This window comes from Ovis canadensis, chromosome 15 (genome assembly GCF_042477335.2).
Source record: "Ovis canadensis isolate MfBH-ARS-UI-01 breed Bighorn chromosome 15, ARS-UI_OviCan_v2, whole genome shotgun sequence".
NCBI classification, from domain to species: Eukaryota; Metazoa; Chordata; class Mammalia; order Artiodactyla; family Bovidae; genus Ovis; species Ovis canadensis.
The window spans coordinates 46,289,167-46,310,140 of NC_091259.1; the positions used below are offsets into that span (position 1 = coordinate 46,289,167).

The 20,974-nt window shown below is 38.3% G+C and overlaps 1 protein-coding gene across 8 annotated transcripts in view; it reads left to right on the forward strand.

Moving 5' to 3' along the window:
* The window catches only part of RRAS2 (RAS related 2), a 95,316-nt gene that overhangs the window by 40,679 nt on the left and 33,663 nt on the right, over nt 1-20,974 (forward strand). Inside the window, exon 1 of one of the 8 annotated variants that reach the window (XM_069554327.1) lies at nt 18,648-18,730. The exons of the other annotated variants lie outside the window; for them this stretch is intronic. The gene's annotated coding sequence lies outside the window, so the exon portion shown is untranslated. Of the gene's footprint in view, nt 1-18,647; nt 18,731-20,974 lie in introns of those variants that run through there. 8 annotated transcript variants of the gene reach the window in all.

The following is a 20,974-nucleotide window of genomic DNA, read 5'->3' on the forward strand; positions in this document are numbered from 1 at the left end:
ATGCTTTTCTTATTTATAAAGCTGTTACGTGAAATATCTGTGATTTCTATTGAAGAAAGTCACAGATACTGCTACTGTGGTTTATTGAGGGAAGTGCTAAATTTCTGGTTAGAGATTAGTGAAAAAATGTTTCTCCTGTGTTTTTAAACTTTTAATCCCAGGAACCTCTTTTTAATGCAAAATGAACAAATAAATAAAAAAGCAGTTGGAACCAGATGACTGTGGAATTGAGTCTCATTCTCCGCTTACTAGTATCTGTATTTTACTAAGTAAAATATCTTGCTAGTATTTTCTCAACTTTGAGCCTTTGTTTCCTCATCAATATAATGGAGATGGTAATAGTACTTGTGGGAAGACCTACAGAATTAAACAGTACTTCTACAAGTACTGTTCCCTTTTTCATCTACTGCACAGTGACTAGTATTGTCATTCTGCCAGTTCGAGTGAAGTGTAAAAACCTTTATGTCCCTTTACTCTCCCCTGTTTCAGTTCAGTTCAGTCACTCAGTCGTGTCCGACTCTTTGCGACCCCATGGACTGCAGCCCGCGAGGCCTCCCTGTCCATCACCAACTCCCGGAGCTGACTCAAACTCCTGTCCATTGAGTTGGTGATGCCATCCAGCCATCTCATCCTCTGTTGTCCCCTTCTCCTCCTGCCTTCAATCTTTTCCAGTGTCAGGGTCTTTTCAAATAAGTCAGTTCGTGCATCAGGTGGCCAAAGTATTGGAGTTTCAGCTTCAGCATCAGTCCTTCCAGTAAATATTCAGGACTGACTTCCTTTAGGATGGACTGGTTGGATCTCCTTGCAGTCCAAGGGACTCTCAAAAGTCTTCTCCAACACCACAGTTCAAAAGCATCAATTCTTCAGTGCTCAGCTTTCTTTATAGTCCAACTCTCACATCCACACATGAGTACTGGAAAAACCATAGCTTTGACTAGATAGACCTTTGTTGGCAAAGTAATATCTCGCTTTTTAATACAGTGTCTAGGTTGGTCATAACTTTTCTCCAAGGAGCAAGCGTCTTTTAATTTCATGGCTGCAGTCACCATCTGCAGTGATTTTGGAGCCCAAGAATAAAGTCTGTCTTCTGTTTCCACTGTTTCCCCATCTATTTGCCATGAAGTGATGGGACCAGACGCCATGATCTTAATTTGCTGAATGTTGAGTTTTAAGCCAACTTTTCACTCTCTTTCACTTTCATCAAGAGGCTCTTTAGTTCTTCACTTTCTGCCATAAGGGTGATATCATCTGCATATCTGAAGTTATTGATATTTCTCCTGGCAATCTTGATTCCAGTCTGTGCTTCATCCAGCCCAGCATTTCTCTTGATGTACCCTGCATATAAGTTAAATAAACAGTGTGACAATATACAGCCTTGATGTACTCCTTTCCCTATTTGGAACCAGTCTGTTATTCCCCTGTTTATAATATACTAATTTTAAAAACTGCATCAGACCATATTATAATTTTTGTTTCAACTTTCAGGCATACTTTAGAAAACCCAGTAGTAAGAAAACCTGTTGTACATGCCCATATTTTTGCTAACTGTTCTTCTTTCCTGAGATTCCTTCTGTTAGTGTTTCTTTTTGGTTTAGAGAAGTTCTTTAGTCATTCTTTAAGAGTAAGTGCTGGTGACAGATTCTTTTGTATTTACTTAATATAAAAGTAAGATGAATTGTTTTGTGGATTGACAGTTCAGCACCTGAAAAATTGTGCCACTTCTGGTCCTAATGTTTTCTGATGAGATATTTGCTGTCATTCTGTTGCTCCCTATACGTTGATGTTTTTCTCTGCTTTCAAGGTGTTTTCTTTGTTTTTAGAAGTTTAATTATGATGTGTCTTAGTGTGGATTACTTTGGGTTTTTACCTTTCTAGAGTTTGCTCATCTTCTTAAATTTGTAGATCTGGCTTGCCAAATTTGGGGTTTTCAGTTACTTCTTCAGGTACTTTTAAGCCTTGCTATTTTGTCCTCTCCTTCCCAAATGCTGATAATATGAATGTTGTTGGATCTTTTGTTATAGTCTAACAGGAGCTTGAGCCTTCATTTATTTATTTGTTTCCAGCCTATTTCTCTTAGTTTTTCAGATTGGATAATTTTCATAGTCTTATCTTCCAATTAATTATTTCTATCCTTCCACTCTGGTTATTTTGCTTATTCTATTTTTCAATTTTAAGTTCCCATTTTGTCCTTTTTGACCTATTTGTTGCTGACACTTTGATTTTTTTGCTGAGAAGTTTTTTTTCCTCCCTGTGTATTTCAAGCATGCCTGTATTGTTGAAGCATTTTTATCCTGATGACTTTAATGTCTTTGTCAGATGATTCTCATGCCTCTGTTGTCTTGATGGCGGTGTCTGTTGATTGCATTTTTGTCACTCAGTTTGAGATCGTCCTTGGATTTTTTATTGAAACCGGACTGTGTTTTGTTCTGAGGCTTTGGATCTTAGTCAGTGCTAGCTGCCTCTTTGAGGCTGCCCTGGCAGGAGAAGGGAGCTGGAGGGTGCTGCCTTACTGCTGTGAGGTGGCGGTGGACGTCAGTTGCCTCTTCAAGGTTACAATGAAACCTGAGGTGAGGGGAGACACTCCTTATTATTGCTGGGTGGGGTGGAAGTCCAGTCTCCCCTCATGATCTTTAGTGATGCTCTTGCGGAGTAAGATTCATTACTAGTCCATGGGGATAAAGTTCTGGCTTCCTACTTGGCCTTCTCTGACACTATCCAGTGGGGGTTTGGGGTGCTTCCTCTATGGCCTTGAGAATGTGAAATTAATTAATTTTATACATCTCACAGTTACATATTTTTAAAAAATTTTCTGATACAAACAATTCTCATTTCAGAAGAAAAATGACAACAGGTGAGCAGCAAACAATTAAACAAAATACAATGTGTTATATTCTCATCCTTTACTGAATAGCTTAAAAAAACACCACCACTTTAAAATTATCCCCTGACAAAGGTTAATAAATGGTTACCTGTTATCAGTTAAAGAAGCAAGGATATGGGTACTGTCAGATTGCTACTGAAATTGTAAATCAACAAACTCTATTAGGCTTAAATGTCATAAACTTTGACCCAGGAATTAATTGTCAAGGAATTTTTCCTGATGAAGTAACTTGCTATAAGATATAATGATTTATATACAAAGTTTTGTGACAGGGCTACTTAAAAGATTTTGGAAATAGCCTATATGGTCAGTAATAAAGATGGATTAAATAATGGTCCATGTCATTAAAATTAATTTTTAGGAGACTGTTTAACATGGAGGAAATAGTCATTAAATAGGAGGTAAAAACAGATTATAAAACTGAGCATACAATAGATTTAATTAGACTTTGTTTTGTTTTTGGCATTGTCGCTAGGGACCTGGAACTTAAATGCTCTTTCAAGTGCAGAGATAGATCCAAGTGTTAAGGGGCCCTGACGCTTACATGGTTTAGGGGACCCTTTTTAAGAAATAATACAGAAGTGTGTACGCAGGTGAATATTTGTTTAGAATAAGAAAAGAGGCATTTGTATAAACGAAGGACCTGAAAGCCCAGTCTTAACTCATTTTGTGGTGAATCTGCGTCTGCTCTAAAGTATAAAATTTGGTTTACATACACTGAGACTTCATTAATCTTACTTATATCTTCTTCCTCTATATTTTTGATTATATGCTGAATTGTTTTTCTAAACTTCTCCCGTGTTTCTAATAATTCTTGCATTGACTTACTTTTTGTCATGTAAATAATTTTGTTTCATTAAGCTTAATGATATTATAAAGTCTCATTATAGCTCATGCCAAATAAATTTTACCATGTTTAATACTGATGTTTTTATCTTTCTTCTGCTGACTAAATTTGTTGCATTTTTTTGCTTACCCTTTTATTATTAACCTTCTATTCTTTTTTTCTTTCTTTGGAGCCTGTTTGTTTTTTAAGGAAGCCTTATAAGTTTATTGCAGTTATTTTGGTCTCAGTTTGGCCTCTTTGTATTTTTCTTTCCTTACTTCTGTGTTTGACCTGTATTGTAGGGTTGTTGTTTTTTTGTTTGTTTGTTTCACAGAAACTTTTAAGGAGTAGCATCTAGTTTTACTACTGGTCGTGTGTGTGTGTGTGTGTGTGTGTGTGTGTGTGTGTGTTGGGGGAGGGAATGTAAATAAAGTTTTCATCCATGAATTTTTTTCTTCTGAGTTGTGGTTGTGAATGTTTGTGAATCTGTGAAGAGTTGGTTGGAAGAGATAAAAATTATGTACTGTAAATTTTCTTTTTCCCTAAAGCATTTAGAGATTCCTTAAGTAAGGGGAGAATTCATGTAGCTTGGGTTATGTTGCATAAATTTGTATTGTCACAGTTCAGTTGCAGTTTGACTGATAACTTGTCTTTCAAATGAAATCACGTGAATTTGCCTAGGCTTATAATCCCCATAGTCGTTCTGGGGTCCTTTTAGGGAGTGTGTGTGTGTACATTGAGGCAATGCAAACTTAGGTTGCTTAGCTCTTAGTTGACTGGTGCTAGTTAAAAAGCAGTTTTGCTAATACATATTAAAGTGCTTCCTAACCTAACACATCGCTTGCCTTTCCAGTGTTAGTAATGACAATTTGTATTTGCTCTTTAAACATTTAGGAAGGCCTTGGAACTGATCCCCACTCCCATGGAATAAAGTTAGTAGAAAGAACAAGACTGTTTTACTACCTCTTACTCCGAACAAGACAACTTCCTTTATTTTGCATTTTTGGGTGGTGGTTATAGCACTTGTTTTGAGGTTTGACCACCCTCTCAGTTATTTTTATTTTTTCATGTCACTTTAAGTATACCCTGTGGTGTTTTAACTATAATATCATCTTTAATGAAATTCATGCATGTATGTTATGTCTTAAAACATCACTTGTTTTGACTTAATTTGGCTTGTTTTATGCTATCTCTGCTTTATGAGTTTTTTTTAAAACAATTGAATGCTTATTTTTCCACAGCCAAACTCATACTCTTAATAGATTTGCAGTGTTTGTTTTCTCTGTTTAACATATGAATGATTTAAGATATGACATAAGTTACAACTGCTTGGTTTGCTAAGGCTACTCACCCTTCCACCCAGAGCAGCTCAGCAGAGTACAGACATTTTGCCCTTACTGGAAACTATATCCTAAATTCAGTTAACTCCTAATCTTATGTTAGCTGGAATAAAGATATAGTAGAACTTTTGTCCTTTAAAATTGTTTTTCTTACCACTGTTTAGCTTTCACAGGGCTTATTGAACAAATTTCAGAATCGGTGAAACTTTGTGAATAATTTGCAATCTTTTTTAAAACTTTAATAGAATTGGAAAACATATATTTCCTGAAATAAGTTTCACTCTCAACAATTGGTGTAGTTTAGTCCAGCATGTGCCATAACTTTTTATTTAAAATAGAAGTGTCTTATAAAATAGTTAACAGTTGCATGCTTCCTGGCGCAGAAATTCAGTATGCAAATGTTAAAAATTATATAATAGAAGCAGCATATTGAGCTTCCCTGGTGGCTCAGATGGTAAAGAATCTGCCTGTAATGCAGGAGACCCAGGTTCAGTCCCTGGGTTGGGATGATCCCTTGGAGAAGGGGATGGCTACTCACTCTAGTATTCTTGTCTGAAGAATCCCATGGACAGAGAAGCCTGGCGGGCTATAGTCTATGGGGTCGCAGAGTTGAATATGACTGAGAGACTAACAGTTTCACTTTTTTCCCTCATAAGCAGCATATTAGAAGCTATGCAATCCAGTTATGTGTAGTTTTAAATTATTACTGTTTCTGGTTTTATGAAAAAATAAAGCATTAGGTGTGTGTCCTGAGCTTTTCAGATTCGCACATCTCCTGTTGAAACCTTCACTGCTATTTTCATGTTCCATGACATGAGAGAATGAGGTCACTTTTAATGCTATTCAGGGAATGAAAATCAAACTTTCTTGAAGAGATTCTAATATGTCTGTGTTTTGCTTAATGCTTTCCTGTTACATTCCCAGACAGAGGTCTTAAATTTGAGGAAGTAGTTGAGAGACGCCTGGTTGAGATTCTGAACTCCATCTTCCCTCAGAAGGGGATCAATTGCTACTTCTTCCCCAGCTCCCACTTCATTTCTTAATTGGACAGTGGTACTTTATGCAAAAATTACATTTTACAAGCCAAACATATACTGGGAGAAGAATTCTGTTGTATAATAGCAAACACGGAGAGTTCTTCCACACACTTAAAAAATGAGGAAATATATCAGGAGTCCTAAAAATGTGACCACAGTTTACATAGAAAAGCCTCAGTAAATAGAAAAACACGCTATACTCTTGGATTTGAAGATTCAAATTTTTTAGTATATCAGTACTAGAAATTAATGGCATCCCAAAATAAAAACTGAAAGGATTAAGAAAAGAAAAAGGCTCTACCAGACAGTTAACTCTGTTCAGGTAAGTATCAGTGTAAGCTCATTTTGTAGATGAATAAAATGAAGCTCAGAAATGAAGAACCTCTCCAAGTCTGTAAAAGCTAGGAAGTAATTGAAGCAAGGTATCACAAGAAGGTGTTTGAAGGCTCAGATGTAGTAATAGCTATTAATGTAATAAGCACTTATATTACTAAGCACTGCTGTTCAGGCAAAGTACTGTATATTTTCCCAATTAGAATAGCATCTAAATATACTTAGAAAGTAAAAATTTGTGAGACTTTTCTAGGGTGGTTCTAGAGCTAATGCAACCATACAGTTAAGTTCATTTCATGTTCTAGCAAGGTTACGCTGGGCTAGGTTCAAGTTTCCAGCTAGTGTTGTGAACTGAGTACTTCCAGATGTACAGCTGGGTTTAGAAAAGGCAGAGGAACCAGAGATCAAATTTCCAACATCCACTGGATCATAGAGAAAGCAAGGGGATTCCAGAAGAACATCTGCTTCATTGAATATGCTAAAGCCTTTGACTGTGTGAATCACAACACACTGTGGAAAATTCTTCAAGAGATGGGAATACCAGACCACTTTACCTGTCTCCTGAGAAACCTATATGTGTTTAATAAGCAAGAGAACTAGACATGGAACATCTGACTGGTTCTAAATTGGGAAAGGAGTACAACAAAGCTGTATGTTCTCACCCTACTTATTTAACTTATATGCGGAGTACATCATGTGAAATGCTGGACTGGATGAATCACAAGCTGGAATCAAGATTGCCGGGAGAAATATCAACAACCTCAGATATACAGATGATACTACTGTCATGGTAGAAACTAAAGAGGAAACTAAAGAGCCTCTTGATGAAAGTGAAAGAGGAGAGTGAAAAAGCTAGCTTGAAACTCATCATTGAAAAACTAAGATCTTGGCATCTAGTTCTATTCACTAGAAGGGGAAAATGTGGAAGCTGTGACAGATTTTATTTTCTTGGGCTCCAAAATCACTGTAGACAGTAACTGCAGCCACAAAATTAAAACATGCTTCCTCCTTGGAAGAAAAGCTATGACAAACCTAGACAGTGTATTAAAAAGCAGAGATTTCACTTTGCAGACAGAGGTCTGTCTAATCAAAGCTATGGTTTTTCCAGTAATCATGTACAGATGCGAGAGTTGGACCATAAAGAAGACTGAGTGTTTGAAGAACTGATGCTTTCGAATTGTGCAGGAAGAGACTTGAGAGTCTCTTGGACTGCAAGGAGATCTAACTGGTCCATTCTGAAGGAAATCAGTCCTGAATGTTCATTGGAAGGACTGATGTTGAAGCTGAAACTCCAATACTTTGGCCACCTGATGTGACGAGCTGACTCATTTGAAAAGACCCTGATGCTGGGAAAGATTGAAGGCAGGAGAAGGGGAAGACAGGATGAGATGGTTGGATGGCATCACTGACTCAATGGTCATGAGTTTGCATAAACTCCGGGAGTTGTTGATGGACAGGGAGGCCTGGCGTGCTGCAGTCCACGGGGTAGCAAAGATTTGGACACAGCTGAGTGACTGAGCTGGACAGCAAGGAGGTCAAACCAGTCAATCCTAAGTCATCCCTGAATATTCATTGGAAGGACTGATGCTAAAGTTCCAATACTTTGGCTGCCTGATGCAAAGAGCCAACTCCCTGGAAAAGACTCTGATGCTGGGAAAGATTGAAGGCAGGAGGAGAAAGAAGCGGCAGAGGGTGAGATGGTTAGATAGCATTACCTACTCAATGAATGTGAATTTGAGCAAACCGTTGGAGATAGTGGAGGACAGAGGAGCCAGGTGTGCTGCAGTCCTTGGGGTCACAAAGAGTTGGGCACAGTTTAGTGACTGAGCAACAACAGCAACTTATAACTTTATAGAGCAACAACAGTAATTTATAACTAGAGTCTTATATAATCTCTTCCTCCCAATTTCACTTTTCCCCATGTGCATAAGCAGTTTTTCAGCATCGTTTATTGACTATTCTGACCTTCACCTATGACCTGCTATTCTGCTTCTTTATATACTAAAGTTGATATATGTGGATTTTTTTCTTTTTTGGCCTTCTGTTTTTTTTTTTTCCCCTTATTCCCACAACAGTTACGCTCTATCTTCTTATTTATTTATTAATACTTGGCTGTGGTGCATCTTAGTTACAGCACATGGGCTCTTTCGTTTCAGTGTGTGGGCTTAGTTGCCCCTCAGCACATGAGATCCTAATTCTTAATCAGGGATCAAACCTATGTCCCCTGCATTGCATGGTTTAACCACTGGTCACCAGGGAGGTCCCTCCAGTCTATCTTAATTTCATGAATGGTTAGGATAAGCTTCACTGCTGTGTTCATTCAATAAAAATTTCATTGAGGGCTTCCCTGGTGGCTTAGTGGTAGAAGAATCCACCTGCTAGTGCAAGAGACACGGGTTTGCTCCCTGATCTGGGAAGATCCCACATGCCACGGAGCGTTTAAGCCCATGTGACACAACTGTTTAGTCTGTGCTCTGGAGCCCAGGAGCTGCAACTGCTGAGCCCACGTGCCGCAATTGCTGAAGCCCATGCACTCTTGAGCTTGTGCTCCACAATAGGAGAGGCCACAGCAATGAGAAGAAGCCTGCTTACCACAAGAGAGTATGTGCTCACCACAACTAGAGAAAGCCCAGGTGCAGCAACGAAGACCCAGTGTAGCTGAAAATAAATACGTAAAGTTATTTTAAAAGTTTCATTGAAAAAATAATTACTGGGCAACTTCTGTGTGCCAGGAACTGTGTAGGTGTTGGGAAAATAGCACTGAACAAAATTCTCACAGAGATCAGTCTTATAAAGAATTTCTTGGATATTTGTCTTGTTTATTTTAGAATTTTAGATTAGCTTGCAGGTTCCATTAAAAACCTGATAGCTTTTAAAAACTTTAAATTGTATGAAATAAGGGAAATTTTACGTTTTGACAGTTTTATTTGTGAACATAGAATGCCTTTGCATTCAGAAGTATCTCCCTCCTTCCCCATCCCCCTCCTCCTTTTTGGCCTTTGTTTAAAGCTGTATAGTTTCCATGATCTATAAAGATCTAGAACATATTTTATTAGCTTTATTCCCAGTTAGCTTTATTCTCAGCTATCATATATTTCTCATTTATTTTCAGTTAAACAGAAAAACATTATATATCAGAAAAACATTGCTTTATTGACTATGCCAAAGCCTTTGACTGTGTGGATCACAATAAACTGGAAAATTCTTAATGACATGGGAATACCAGACCACCTGACCTGCCTCCTGAGAAACCTGTATGCAGGTCAAGAAGCAACAGTGAGAACCAGACATGGAACAACAGACTGGTTCCAAATTGGGAAAGGAGTACATCAAGGCTGTATATTGTCAAGGCTGTGTATTGATTATTTAACTTGTATGCAGAGTATATCATGCGAAATGCTGGGCTGGATGAAGCACAAGCTGGAATTAAGATTGCCAGGAGAAATATCAATCACCTCAGATACTCAGATGACACCACCCTTATGGCAGAAAGTGAAGAAGAACTAAAGAGCCTCTTGAAGAAAGTGAAAGAGGAGAGTGAAAAAGTTGGCTTAAAGCTCAACGTTCAGAAAACTAAGATCACAGCATCTGGTCCCATCACTTCATGGCAAATAGATGGGGAAACAGTGGCTGACTTTATTTTTGGGGGCTCCAAAATCACTGCAGATGGTGACTGCAGCCATGAAATTAAAAAACGTTTGTTCCTTGAAAGAAAAGTTATGACTAACCTAGACACTGTATTAAAAAGTAGAGACATTACTTTGCCAACAAATGTCCATCTAGTCAAAGCTATAGTTTTTACAGTAGTCATGTATGGATGTGAGAGTCCCTTAGGCTGCAAGGAGATCCAACCAGTCCATCCTAAAGGAAATCAGTCCTGAATAGTCATTGGAAGGACTGATGCTGAAGCTGAATCTCCAATACTTTGGCCACCTGATGCAAAGAACTGTGACTCATTTGAAAAGACCCTGGTGCTGGGAAAGATTGAAGGCGGGAGGAGAAGGGGACAACAGAGATGGTTGGATGGCATCACCGACTCAATGGACATGAGTTTGAGCAAGCTCCAGGAGTTGGTGAAGGACGGGGAAGCCTGGCGTGCTGCAGTTCGGGTCGCAAAGATTTGGACACAACTGAGCGACTGAATTGAACTGATCATATATTTGCTATTGTAAATGATATAATCTGTTTGGATTTTTTCTAATGCTTTGTATACAGAAATGGCTTATTTTTGACTGTGACTTGTGTATATTTAATTGTGTATGCAGATACCTTGCAGAGCTCTAGTTCCCATAATTATTTTGTATATTCTGTAGGGTTTTCTGTGTGGATAATTGTGTCATGAAATATAGTTGACTTTAAAAAAAAATTTTTTTTATTTTTTATAGTTGACTTTTGAATGATGCAGATGTTAGGGATGCCTGACCCTACTTATAGTCAAAAAGGCCTTCCATAAAGGTGGTTTCTCTGTCAACCAACCATGGATCATGTAGTACTGTAGTATTTATTATTAAAAATAGTCACACATAAATGGACCCATGCAGTTCAAACCTGTGTTGTTCAAGGGTCAACTGTAGAGTGTGTATGTGTATTTAAGAAATAAATGGAAAATTTTATTCATATCAACCTGAGAATTATAACACAGGAGACAGTCTTTTCAGGAAACTTGAGATACTATTCTAACTGTAATCTTTTTCTTTTTTTTTTTAATTTATTTTGTTGCCTGCACTGGGTCCTCACTGCAGTGTGTGGACTTCTTGTGGCATGGAGTCTTTCTCTTCTCGTGGTGCATAGGCTTCTTTTGTTCTGGAGTATGGGCTCTACAGCGTGCAGGCTCAGTTGTGGCACAAAGACTTCTCTAGTTGCGGCAAGTGAGATTAGTTGCCCTGAGGCATGTGGGATCCTAGTTCTGTAACCAGGGATCAAATCCAAGTCCCCTGCATTGAAAGGCAGATTCTTAACCACCGGACCACCAGGGAAGTCTCTGTAATCTATTTTTAGTTCTTATATTATGTTGTTTTCTTGATTTATTGCATTGGTTACAATCTCCAATATAATGTAACAGTGGACATTCTTTTTTTTTTAATTGAAATATAGTTGATGTGCAGTGTTAATGAGTTAAGGTATACAACAAAGTGATTTGCAATCTAAAGGTTATATTCCACTTATTTTAAATGTTGGCTGTATGTGTTGTGCAGTATATCCATTTAGCTTATTTTATACATAATAGTTTGTACCTCTTAATCCCCACCCCTATATTGCCCTCCCTCATTTCTTCTCCCCATTTGTTGCTTTTCAGTCCCTCAGTCACGTCTGACTCTTTGCCACCCCACGGACTGCAGCACGCCAGGCTTCCCTGTCCTTCACTATCTCCTGGAGCTTGCTCAAGCTCATGTCCGTTGAGTCGGTGATGCTACCCAACCATCTTGTCCTCTCTTGTCCCTTTCTCCTCCTGCCTTCAATCTTTCCCAGCATCAGGGTCTTTTCTAATGAATTGGCTCTTCATGTCAGGTGGCCAAAGTATTGGAGCTTCAACATCAGTCCTTCCAATGAATATTCAGGATTGAGTTCCTTTAGGATTGACTGGTTTGATCTCCTTGCAGTCCAAGGGACTCTCAAGGGTCTTCTCCAATACCACAGTTCCAAAGCATCAATTCTTTGGCGCTCAACCTTCTTTATGGTTCGACTCTCACATCCATACATGACTACTGGAAAAACCATAGCCTTGACTAGACGGACCTTTGTTGGCAAAGTAATGTCTCTGCTTTTTAATATGTTGTCTAGTTTGGTCATAGCTTTTCTTCCAAGGAGTGAGTGTCTAAATTTCGTGGCTGCAGTCACCATCTGCAGTGATTTTGGAGCTCAAGAAAATAAAGTCAATACTATTTCCATTGTTTCCCCATCTATTTGCCGTGAAGTGATGGGACCAGATGCCATGATCTTAATTTTTTGAATGTTGAGTTTTAAGCTAGCTTTTTCACTCTCCTCTTTCACCTTTGTCAGGAGGCTGTTTAGTTCCTCTTCACTTTCTGCCATAGGGTGGTGACATCTGCATACCTGAGGTTTATCAGTGTTTCTCCAGGCACTCTATTCTGGCTTGAGCTTCACCCAGCCTGGCATTTCATATGATGTTCTTTGCATGTAAGTTAAATAAGCAGGGTGACAATATACAATTGAAGGCAGTTGTTGTTCCTTGTCCAGTTATAACAGCTGCTTCTTGACCTGCATACGGGTTTCTCAGGAGGCAGGTCAGGTGGTCTGGTATTCCCATTTCTTTAAGAATTTTCCACATTTTCTTGTGATCCACAGTCAAAGGCTTTATCATAGTCAATGAAGCAGAAGTAGATGTTTTTTTGGAATTCTCTTGCTTTTTCTATGATCCAATGGATGTTGGCTATTTGATCTCTGGTTCTTCTGCCTTTTTTAAATCCAGCTTGAACATCTAGAAGTTCTCAGTTCATGTACTGTTGAAGCCTAGCTTGGAGAATTTTGAGCATTACTTTGCTGTCGTGAGAAATGAGTGCAATTGTGTGGTAGTTTGAATATTCTTTGGCTTTGCCTTTCTTTGGGATTGGAATGAAGACTGACCTTTTTCAGTTCTGTGGCCACTGCTAAATTTCCCAAATTTGCTGGCATATTGAAGGCAGCACTTTCACAGCATCATCTCTTAGGATTTGAAATAGCTCAATTGGAATTCCATCACCTCCACTAGCTTTGTTCACAGTGTTGTTTCCTAAGGCTCACTTGAGTTTGCACTCCAGAATGTCTGGCTCTAGATGAACACACCATCGTGGTTGTCTGGTTCATTAAGATCTTTTTTTGTATAGTTCTTCTGTGTATTCTTCTCCCCACTGGTAACTGCTAGTTTGTTCTCTGTATTATGAGTCTGCTGCTGCTGCTTTTGTTTTCAGCCACACCACGTGGCATGTAGGATCCTAGTTCCCCAACCAGAGGTTGAACTGTGCCCCCTGCACGGGCAGGTCAGAGTCTTAACTGCTGGACCTCCTGGGAAAGTCCCCCTGCTTCTTTTTTTATTATACTCATCAGTTTGTTTTATTTTTTAGATTCCACATGTAAGTGAGCATACAGTATTTGTCTTTATTTGACTTATTTCACTTAGCATAATGCCCTCCAAGTCCATGTATGTTGCTTCAAATGGCAAAATTTCATTCATTTGTATGGCTGTGTGGTATTCTGTTGTATGTGTGTACCACAGCTTCTTTCTTCATTTATCTGTGGGTGGACACTTAGGTTGTCTCCGTATCTTGGCAAGTGTACATCATGTTGCTGTGAACGTTGGGGTGTATGCATCTTTTTGGATTCATGTGTTTCCTTTTTTGGGATGTATACCCAGAAGTCAAATTGATGTGTTGCATAGTAGTTTTACTTTTGGGGGTTTTTGTTTTTGATTGTGCCCTGTGGCTTATGGGATCTATCTTAGTTCCCTGACCAAGGATTGAACCTGAGCCCCAGCAGTGAAAGTGCCAAGTCGTAACCATTAGACCACCTGGGAATTCCCTACTTTTAGTTTTTTTAAAGAAACCTTCACAATAGTGGACATTCTTCTTCTTGATTTTAGGGTTTGGCTGTTTAAAAAATTGCTCTTTGCGGTAGGTTTTAGGTTCCCCCCAGTCTTCCATTTTATGAATTTTTTTAAGATAAATATATCATTTTCTCATGTTTTTATTTTTTATAATCATATTTTTCCTTTAATCTGTTCATGTGAATTATATTTGTACTTTTTTTCAAAAGGTCTGTGTATCCTTGTATTCTTGGATTCTTGGGATACATCAGTCATAATGTATATTCTTGTTTGTTTACTTACTATTGGATTCTGTTTGCTAATGTTTTGTTTATGGGTTTAAAATTTTTTTGCATCTATTGCTTTTTAGTGAAGTTGGCCTATAATTTTCATTTTTCTTAATGTCTCTTTGTCTTTTTTTGGTATCATGGCCTCATGAGTTGATAAGTATCTCCTTTTTTGCTGTTCTCCTGAAGAATTTGTGTAATACAGGAATTACCTGCTCCTTGCTTTTACAACTTCTGGACTTGGCTTTTTTGTGTATGTGTGACAAGGTTATTTTGTTTCTTAATTTTTCCTCCTCTGTTGGTCCTGTAATTATTGATGCTTCCTAATGACTGTATCCCCAAACAAGCAACTGAAGCTCTGTTGTTTCACTCTGGTCCGATTCTTTGTGACCCTGTGGACTGCAGCCTGCCAGGCTCCTCTGTCCATGGAATTTTTCAGGCTGGAATACTGGAATGGGTTGCCATTTCCTTCTCCAGGGGATATTTCCCACCTGGGGATTGAACCAGTGTCTCCTGAGTCTCCTGCATTGGCAAGTGGATTCTTTACCTGATGAGCCACCTGGGAAGCTCATAATTACTGTACCCCCAGTCAAGGGTGAGCTCAAGTGAGAGAAGGGAGCATTTATTGACAGGAAAACATAGGAAATGCAGAATTTCAGGAACAAGTCAGAATTTCAATTAGATGCTAAACTCTGGGCTAGGAACATGCTGGGGGTGGAAAGGGAGTTAAATCTGAGACTTCTCTCGTTAAGAGGAGTCCCTCCAACCAGGCCAGAGTGGTCATAGGAGGGCTAAGTTCTTAGCGGATTGACAGCCTGCTTTCCCTGCTCCCCCTGGTTTCTGAAATATGCACTAGCAGAAGATGAAGACAGGGCAGAATGGATAGATTTAGGTTCTACCCGCACCCTGGGCAGGATTTCAGATATTTTAATACTGTTCGATCATTCCTCAGAGTGTCAGTATAAAGCGTGAAGGACTCCAGTGCCATCCTTGCGTAGTGTCCGGCCACACCCCTCCACCCTTCCATGAAGGGAAATTAATGAGAAAATCTAACATTTTCTCTCAATTAGTCATGCTAGTCGATGGAGAAACAGTATGGACGTTCCCTAATGGGGAAAATAGAGATGTGTACTTACTTGTTTACATTCGGTTTATCTTTTACCATTAAGTTGCTTAAGTTACTACGAAGCTTAACACATTTCCAAAAAGTCTTTTCCTATTTTTTGTTATGTTTCTTTTCATAATTGGTTGTCAGGGTCTTGAGAGATGAATTTTGAAATAAGTTTAAATTATCTGACATTTCTATTTTGCCAATCCATGTTATTTTATATAAACTGACAGTATATTTAGTGCCTTTCAGGAAAGTTCTGTTCCTGTGCTTTTATCGTAAGTCATTGATATCCATTGTTTTTGTGTAACTTTTTCTGAAAGGTTTTTTTTTTTATTTTTATTAAGGGAAATCTCTGGGAATGGGGAATCTCTTTTAACTTTGAAGGCTAAGATCTGCAGAAAGAAACTTTCTACTGCTTTTATTTACAGATTGAAATTAGCTAAATGTGCAAGTAAATAAGTGAGAATTGCTTAAAAGTTCATTAAAAATTTTTGACCGGATTAATTTCCAGTCTCGGTGTCAGCTGACTTCTGATTTTTGATAGAGAGCATGTGGCTCTTGATAAGCATGCAGTCATTCTAGGTATATTGCCACTTAAGAAAACAGCTTTTTAAAAATCTGTTAGAACATGGGGGGAAAAAAGATCTTGCTCTCTTGTGGTTTTACAGGGTGCCAGAGGTTTAGTTGCTTGTGTGTTTCACTCCGTTGCTTTCTGTTCAATGAGTAAGATCACCACGATGCATCACAACTTTGCAGACTCAAGCAAAGGAAATAGCAGGAGGTAAAATGACCTCAAATGAATGTGGCTTTCTTGTTGATGGGGTGGGCGGGCAGTGCTACAACTAAATAAACAAATTGAACTGTGCGGAAAGACCTTTATTGTGACTTTGGCGGGGTGTCATTCCTTGTTTTTTAAAACATTTTCACAATGACTAGTTCATTGTAAATATATAATTACATTAAGGTGTTTAATATTTTTATAGTCTTATTTTTGTTACCATTTCTTTAGTGAGCTCTTTCTTTTGGGCTGATACCTTACTATTTTGAGCACCTTAAGGTAAGAGAGATGTTAATTCTCACAATATTGGTTGAATGGAACTAACACCTTTTATCTTATCATGTTGGATTCTTTTACATCTGTTTTTGCTCATTTATTTTTCAGGTTTCATTGTTTTACTCACACAATAATTTTGCACTCAGAGAAATAAAACTGATATTTGCAACTCTCTACCATAAGCCTTTTGGATAGGATCATGGCCTTTTATCTGTTGAGTGTTGGTATGAGATAGTTTGATAATACTTTAAAGGGGATGGAGAAATCCTTCATTATGTATGGTAAGCTTGCAGTTATCTGTGCTCTTTCTTAGAAGGCAGAAAGGGAAGTCTGGATAGTTTATATCTTTGTTTATTGGAATGCGAGTCATGCTTACGTACCTAGGGAAAACTTTGCCTGTTTGCCAGCTTATTGCCAGTGTAAGGGTTGACTGAGGTCTGTGGGGAGAGGCATTTGAGGTCTGGACATTTTGTTCCATAAATAGACAAAATAGAGGCCATGCATTTATTTTGTTTTCTAAAGGTAGCTCTCAGTGTAATGTAGTGGTTTGGGGCATCGCATCGAGCCAGACTGCTTGGAATCAGTCTCCACTCTACCACTGACAGTCCTGTGGCTTTGAGCAAGTCACCTAACCTTGGTCTCCTTTTCCTCACCTGTAAGATGGAGACAGTAATGAGAGTACTTGCCTACTTCATGGACTTCTTGTGACGTTTGAGTTAATATATGGAAGCACTTAGTGCCTGGCACATAGTAAACTCTATAGAGATATTGTGACTTAAAGTGTACAGACAGGTTTCCCCGAAGTAGTTGGAAGTATGAAGCTTAATTTTTCTAACAGTCTGATTTATAGTTACTTTTGAATAGCCTTAAAAGTGGAGAATGAAAGAATCAATAAACTCTGTCTTTGGGTTATTGTTACACTGTCTGCCTTCCTGTGGAAATCTCTCTTCTCGCTTAGCTGCTCCATGGCCTGGCTGAGGCTGGGCTCTCTGCTGGGGTGACCACAGCGGCAGAGACGCAGAGTGTGAGGGCCCCGTCTGGCTGGGTGCAGGAGTCCTGCTCTGAAAGAAGGGTTTTGCTTCTCTCATTAGGGCGCCTAATTGAACAAGTGCCATCTCATCTCTGGGCCTGCTAAGTTGCTTCAGTTGTGTCTGACTCTCTGTAGCCTTAAGAACTGTAGCCTGCCAGGCTCCTCTATCTATGGAATTCACTAGGCAAGAATACTGGAGTGTGTTGCCGTGCCCTTCTCTAAGGGATCTTCCTGACCCAGGGATCAAACCCATGTCTGTTACATCGGCAGGTGGAGTCTACCACCAGTGCCACCTGGGAAACCTGTTTCTGAGCACTCTAGTGTTAAAAGAAATAAACATCCAAATAGGACTGACTTGAATGAAGCACCTACTACTTACTACTCTAGAGTTGACCTTAAAGGAGTTTGCAAAAACAGGGTTTTCCTGTCCTAAAATACAGTTTTAGTCCTAACTGAAGGGGAAAAACATCATGAAAATCTTCTGTTCTTTCTGCTGTCTCCCAAAAGCACCTGATTCTCTTTCAGTAATGTAGTTTATTTTATGGTTGTCCCGCTTTGTACACTAAAAGCTTTACTATGACTTGTTTTATAGAAGATCAAGAGAAAAAGCAGTAAAGATCTCATCTTCTAAGTTGATAAAAAGGCTTTGTTGATAAAAAGGCTTTTTTCCTTAGGTGAAAAAATTACCTGTGAATTTTGGTTTCCCACAAAACAAAACTTTTGTTTCCCACATAATTTAGTAAAATGTCAATATGAGTTTATTCATGTTGGCTATAATATTAATAAAGATATTCTGCTTCTTTGCAGGTCTGTATTGTCTTTTATAAATAAATCTGTTCCTGGCAAGATGTATAAATTTTAAGAATTTGTGGAACTCCTCATACCACACCCACCAGTAAAAGATAGCAATGTCAGATGGTAGAACATTCACCTGGCATCTGTGCTCCTTTATGCTAAACCTACTCCAGGGCTTATCGCTTGGAAACTGTAGTATCTTTTCCATTCTAAGACACGTTAAAAATTATTATCCTTGTAGTTAGGATGCATCTTCCAGTTGACAGTGTCCTTGAATCAAGAAAAGATTGTACTTTTTTTTTTTTTGCCTTGCCTCCTACTTGACAATGAGTAGACCCCTTAAGTGAAAGAACCTGTATTCGTTTATTTTTATCTCCAATGTCTGCTTTGCATTTAGAGCTCTTGCTTTTGCTGAACCACAGTGTAGCAATTTTAAGATCATCTCAATAAGCATTAGTTAAAGTGAGGCTTTCATCAGGACACTTTGGCAGGGAGAAACACATCAAAGGAGGGTCTGGTAATTGCTGATAAGTTAAATGCTACTTCTGTTTCCCCTCCTTTGCTCCCCTTCTCTCTCTCTTGGTTGATTCTCTTTTGCTTCCTACTGATGCATACATCACAGACAAAACATTACATTTTTCCTATATCAGTTGCTTTGAGCAGATGCCAGTGACGTGAAAGAGTAAGAATGTTATATTTTTATGATATACTGTTATTTTTGGAGCGTCCTTTGAATATTGTATGGTCCCAAATCACTTTCTCTTATAAAAATGAGGAAATGGGCTGGAGGTGGGTGGGTGTTGTTTAGGGCTGTAACGTGTAGGCCCTGGTCATGGAAGAAAGGCCAGATTTCTTGCTCAAGTCTTGTGCTTTAGATGAATCCTCTTCTGAATTACCTTTCTTTTGTTATTTTCATTCATTTAAAATTATCTGGTTTATAAATAGCTCTGTGACTTTGGGTTTTCACACCCTTATCATAATAAACCAGATGTTTGGTTGAGTAGGTGAGGTGTATCTTGACTCCCTTCATCTTGCCCCTGAGTACCTTAATTATTGGTCTTGCGAAATCTAGATGTAATCTTGGTGCTGAAAGAAACTGCTTAGTGGCTCTGGTTGTTTCCTTAAGTTAAGCTTTTATGTGTGGGGAATTAGAAAAATTCTGGTCTGGGACCTTAATTGGTATTTTTTCTGAAAGTGACTGCCATGTAAATGTTTAAAACAGGCTTTATGTATTTTTTTTAGAGTTTTAGATTTACAGAAAAATTGAAAAAATAAAGCAGAAAGCTTCCATATATTGGTGGTTCCTCATTGTTAACATCTTGTATCATATGGAACATTTGTTTTAATTATCGAATGCATATTGGCACATTTTTATTATTTAAAGTCCACGCTTCATTCCGGTTTCCATAGTTTTTATCTGACGCCTCTCTTCTGTTCCAGGATCCCGCCAAGATGCCACATTACATTTCGTTTCATGTTTCGTTAGGCTCCTCTTAGCAGAGTTTCTTTGTTTTTGGTGACCTTGGCTATTTTGAGACGTGCCTGTCAAGTGTTTTTGTAGAATGCCCCCTGTTGGAATTTGTCTGGTGTTTTCCCCATAAGTAGACTGGGGTTATGGGTTTTGGGGAGGAAGACCACAGAGGTAAGGTACCACTTTCATCACGTCACATCAAGCGTACATACTAATCACATCACATCAAGGGCACATACTGTCGGCAGGGTTTATGACTGTTGATGGTGACATTGATCATCTGGCTGAGGTAGTGGGCTTGGCTTCACCATAAAATTACTCCTCCCCTCTTGATTTTTCTTCTGTATTCTTTGGAGAGAAGTCATTTTGTGGAGCCCATACTTAGGGGGCTCCATATGTGTAATTTTGAATAAACATATGTAAATGGTGGAGCAGCGTAATATCTGGAGTTAGTGAAATTTTTATTTTTAGCAAAAACATCAGAGTTTAAGTAAAACATTAAGGAATGTACCTGCATTCAGAGATTTGGTTTGGAAAATCTTTTCAGGCTTTTTCCCTTCTCAGTGTTCCAACCTTTGCTATTGCATGTTAGATGTTCCTCTTTAGCTGTTTTTTGTGCTGCCTGTTTGATACTTATTTTTGAGAAAATAAAGTGAAAGGGAACTCTTGAATAAAATTTGTTGATATTTTGATCTTCATCTATTGCTTTTCTACATATAAAAATATTATTTCTAAAACTGAGGGCTTAGTTGATATGTAAATTACGATTAGAGACCAGAACAGTTCAGGACCCAAAATGATCAAGGGAAAGCACCTTGTTGGAAACCCCCATGACAATAAAGCTCTCCTCGTAGTTCCCATTTGTGTGTTTCAATTATAAGGCTTATGTTAAAATTAGATCAGAATTTCCACTGTAGACTCTCAATTTCATAGTTGTGTAACTGCCACACAAACTTGATTGTAAACAAAGGCCTTTAATGATGGGCCTTATTCAAGTAATTCAAGAAAGGGTATTCAGCTTACAGCTGAAAATATATATCTAGTTTTACATTTCAAGTTGAGAAATTGTGAAGAGGCTTTGATTCTAAAATTTTTTCGTACTCTTTCCCAAACTTTCTGCAGTGAAAATCTATTATTTTATAAGAAAAAAAACCCTAAATTGAAAATAATAAAATTAACTTGTTAAAGTCTTGGCTTATTATATTTTAAAAGAAAATTGGAAACATATAAATCAGTTTACCTTCTTTCAGTTTTCATGTTTTGTTAAATAATGGAGCCTCTCAAGTTTAG